Raw genomic sequence first — 4279 nt, 5'->3', positions numbered from 1 at the left:
AATGGGTTTGGGGTTGACTTCAGCAATGATGGCTCGCATCTTTCTGTGCTTTTTGGGGGGGGGCGGGAATATGCTAAATTGAGTTGTTGATTTGGTTTGGGAGGCAATGGATGTACTTGGATTGGGCTCTTCCTGCTCTGCCTGTCCTTAGGAATTTCTAAGATGGAGGAAATGGAGGTTTGCAGGTCAGATGCAAGTTGGACAGGACTGAACCCAGCCTTGGCACCTCCAGTTCTGGCCTCCCCTCACATCCTTATTCAAGCTCGGGGGAAACCCAGAAGACAAATGTCTCTTGTTTGACTGTAACAGCAGAATTTTGGGAAGAAAGTGTTCCTTTAAAAGGAATACCTGAGCAGCACAACCCCCGTGAGGGAGGAGAGGGCATTAATTTGATTTTTGCGTCTCCCCACAGGAGGGAGACAACAGCCTTTCCTATTCTCCCTTCTCCTGCTTCTGTTTCAGGGGTGTTTTCCCTCTGCTTAATTTGTTCAGCTGGATAACCATGGTGAGCCTGAGCACCTGGTAGAGCTTGGATGGTTAGGAGGAGCTGAGATGTGTTCTAGGGACTGCTGTTCTCCCTCCAGCTGGGGCTCCTCTCCCTGCCCTGATGGCAGAACCTCTCAGATTCCCCTTGGAAGCAGCCTGCTTCCTGTGGCACACGGAAAAGCCTTGGGCTTTGATCCGAAGCAGCTGGTTCCTGACTCAGCTGGAGTGAGTTGCACCAGGAGGCAGATCAGCTGGAGCAACCTCAGAGCTGGTGGAAACATAAACATTGGATGCTGGGGTGGCTTTTTTTGTTCCCGTTCTCCCCTTAGTTGCATTTTTTTACGCGCTGAGCCGGAGCCAGCTGTTCTCTGGCCAGGCCAAAATCTCTGCCAGGCTTAAGTTTTTAGATGTATATTGTAAATTATATATTTTTAGTTCCTCATATAATGCAGAGGGATATGTGGAGGAGCACTTTTCAGAGCATTATGAGCACGATGGAGCTTTTAGCTGCAGCTCTGCCCTTAATGCTGTTATTTTACATTAAACACCCCTAAAACCAGCCCCCTGCTCCTGCCCCTGTCCCACCATCATCCCATGAGAGGCAGGGAGGTTAAAACCACCCCACGAGGGGTAAAAATGGATCAGTGCGGTGACGAGGCGGGGTGGAGGTTCTGCTGTTGTATTTTATTTAAACCAAGCTGTTACAAAACCCAAGAGTGGAGCCCAAGAGGGCCCAGCTGGCAGGGTGATGTTTCCTCGCCGGCACGCGCTGGCTCCACGCCGCTGCAGATCTCGAGGTATCCCCAGAGTCGCCCTTTAGAGATAACTCATCTCGGGGCCTCCACCACCCACACGGGAGAGGAGAGATTTCCTGGCGCGTGGGTGGGTGCCTCTGCCTTTTCTTCTGCAGAAAACCCAGGTTTTACTCATCTTTCACCCTCTCCCATCGAGCCGGGGCCCCCCCTGGGGTCTGAGGCTCTCTCCCAGCTCCTCCATCCCTTGCTGTTGCTGGCTCATCACCATTCAGCCCCGGCCAAGCCCTTTCTGCTGCCACCTCCCTGCAATTCCTGGCCAAAATTCTTAATTTTTACTTTGAAGGCATTAACAGAGATAAAGTGTGAGGTTGTTGAAAGCTGCAGCCGCCTCAGTAATTAGTCAGGTGCACACTAATGAAGCAGCAGTCCTGGTCCCCCTCCTTGGGGTCACCCGCAGCAATGTCACTTGCCCCATTAGGAACAATAAAAATAACTTTAAATATACAGTAACAGGTCCCAAATTCACTGGTGGTAGCAAGGAACCCAAGTGCCACCCCCCTGCCCAGCCCAGGGACCACTCAGGTCACAACAGGACCATTCTTGTCACTTGATTCACCCCCACATCACTGTCACTGCTGTGGATGTGTGGAGATCCCCCAGAGAGGGTTTGGGGGTTTCTTTAACTAAAATACACTTTTTTTTTAACAAAACCCACCTGTTCTTATCTCTATCCAACCTTTGCTGTTCAAGCACCCCCACGCTGATGACACAGGGTTTGATTTTGGGTTGGTGTTTGAAATTGGGAGCTCTGTAAAGGTCAGGCTCCAAGCCTGGCTCAGAAAAAGCCTCGTGCTTGAGGCTCAAACCTGATTTTATCTGGCAGCACGAGTGAAGTAACATTTGTCATGATGGGTGCAGGAGAAGGAGAACAAGGTGTCATTTTTTTCCGTTGGTGCTTTGTTCAGGTCAGAATGGGTTTGGTGAGCACCTGCTGGCTGGGGAGGAGGGCTTGGGGGTGGTTTTCCCTGGGGGTTTTCAGGGCACTGTGAGGAGTCTGTTCCCTCCAGCCAGGCTCCATCTTCTTTGCTCCAACCTCCTCCCTGCCTGCTTCCCAGTGGCAGGGATAGCCTGCTGGGATTGGACTGGGCTCCACGATCTGGGAGGTTGTTTCCAACCAAAGCGATTCTGTGATGGCACAGAGGGTTGGCTGGGTGGGAGATGCCACAACTGGAGTGCTGCAGCAGCATGGGATCCCTTCCATCCTCCTCCATCCCTCTCCCTTCTCCCTCCTCATTTCCATGTGGGACGTGGGAAAGCTCCCTGCCCATGGATGCTGATGGGTGCGCAGGAGGGCTGGGATGGGGCATTCCCAAACAGCATTCCCAGGGAGCTGGGGATGGATGCTGCAGGGCCTGAGGCAGTGTTGAGGGGCAGGTTTCAACTCCCCCTCCCTCAATCTGTGCCAAAATGAAGGACTTTGGGATGGGCTTCGGTGTGAATTCCTCCAAGATGGCTCACGACAAGAGGAACAAGGATAACATCGAAACGGGTTTCTTCCGTGAGGCTGGACCCATGATTCACAGTGGGAAAATGCACTTGGTGCCTGTCCTGGCTCTCCAAAATCCTGAGGGCAGGAGGAGAAGGGCCAGCTCAAGGCTGGGTGCTGGAAAGGCCAGGCTGCTCCCCATCCCCTTTCTGCTCGTGTGAGCCGCCCACGCAGAAACGAAAACGACCCAGGAGGAGAAAATAGACTCAACATCTGCTGGCTGGCCCCGTGTCCTGGCAGCCCAGGTGCCTCCAGAGTGTCCCCCTCGCTCTGCGCCACCACCACAGGATGCTCTGCAGGCCCCAGCCAAGGGGAAAAGCCTCGGGTGGCTCCTGGATCCAAGGGAAGCGGGGCCTTGTGGAGCCCCACCAGCACCATGCTGTGGGTACCACTGCTGGAGGGCTGGGAAAAGAGGAACAAGCCTGATTTTCAGCCCTGCTTCTCCCTCACTTTTCTGGTGTGGAAAGGTGATGGCCAGGCCTTTTTAGCCCTTCCCTTCTGCTGCTGGTCCCTGTCTTCAATTTTTTCCCTAATATGCCTTCCTAACAAGTTTCCCTAATTATTTTTGCCCACTCAAACACCCGCAGACACTTTTCCTTCCCCGCCCATTGGAGAGGCGTGAAGGGGGTGGGAACAGAGCCGGAGCAGCCAGGGATGCTCCAAGCGGTGTGTGAGACCATCCCTGGCTGAAGTGAGGGACACGGGGATGGGATGGAATGGGGGAGCTGTGGCCACCCCGGAATCTGCTCCAGCAGCACCGCTCAGCCCCTGTGGTGGATAGGCCAGGTTCTCCCTCTCCATAAGGCTTCTTCCACCCCGTGGTCCTTCCTACCCCTCCATGGTCTTCCCCTCCACAGCTGTGTTTCTCCACGGGCTGGAGATGCTGCTGCTGCTCGAGGGATGCACCAGTGCTGGGTGTGTGTGCACACGCATGTGCAAGGGGTGCAGCAGGAGGGGTTGTAGGGCGCAGGAGATGCCCTGTAGCAGGTGTGTGTGTGTAAAGTGCGTGTGAAGAGCAAGCACCTGGGTGTGAGGTGTGTGTGCACATGGGGGTGCAACAAGGCGCGCCTGGGGCGTGTAAGAGGTGTGCGGGTAAGGGGAGCACCCACAGTACACGGGGTGTGTGTAGGGGAGAACCCCGCGGGGTGAGTATTGTGTGTGCAAGGCGAGAGTGCGTGCTGCAGGGTGGGAAGGGTGAAGGTATCAGGACGCAGCTCTGGGCTGTGTTTGTGTGGGATGTGCGTGTGTGTGTGTGTTTGTGTGCGATGTGTGCGATGTGTGTGTGTGTGTGAGGCTGGCAATGCACGTGTGCGTGTGTAAGGCCGTGCCGTGCCCCGGGCTGTGTTTATCAGTCCCTGAGCGTGTGTAAGGCTGTACCCGAGCCCAGCCGGGCGCTCCCCGCGGGCGGGGCCGGGGCCGGGGCCGGGGCCGGGGCGGGCGCGGGGCGGCGCCGAGGCCGGGGCGGTGCCGGGGCCGGGGCGGTGCCGGGCCG

This window comes from Agelaius phoeniceus, chromosome 3 (genome assembly GCF_051311805.1).
Source record: "Agelaius phoeniceus isolate bAgePho1 chromosome 3, bAgePho1.hap1, whole genome shotgun sequence".
Lineage (NCBI taxonomy): Eukaryota > Metazoa > Chordata > Aves > Passeriformes > Icteridae > Agelaius > Agelaius phoeniceus.
Note: the sequence above shows the minus strand (reverse complement) of the source record.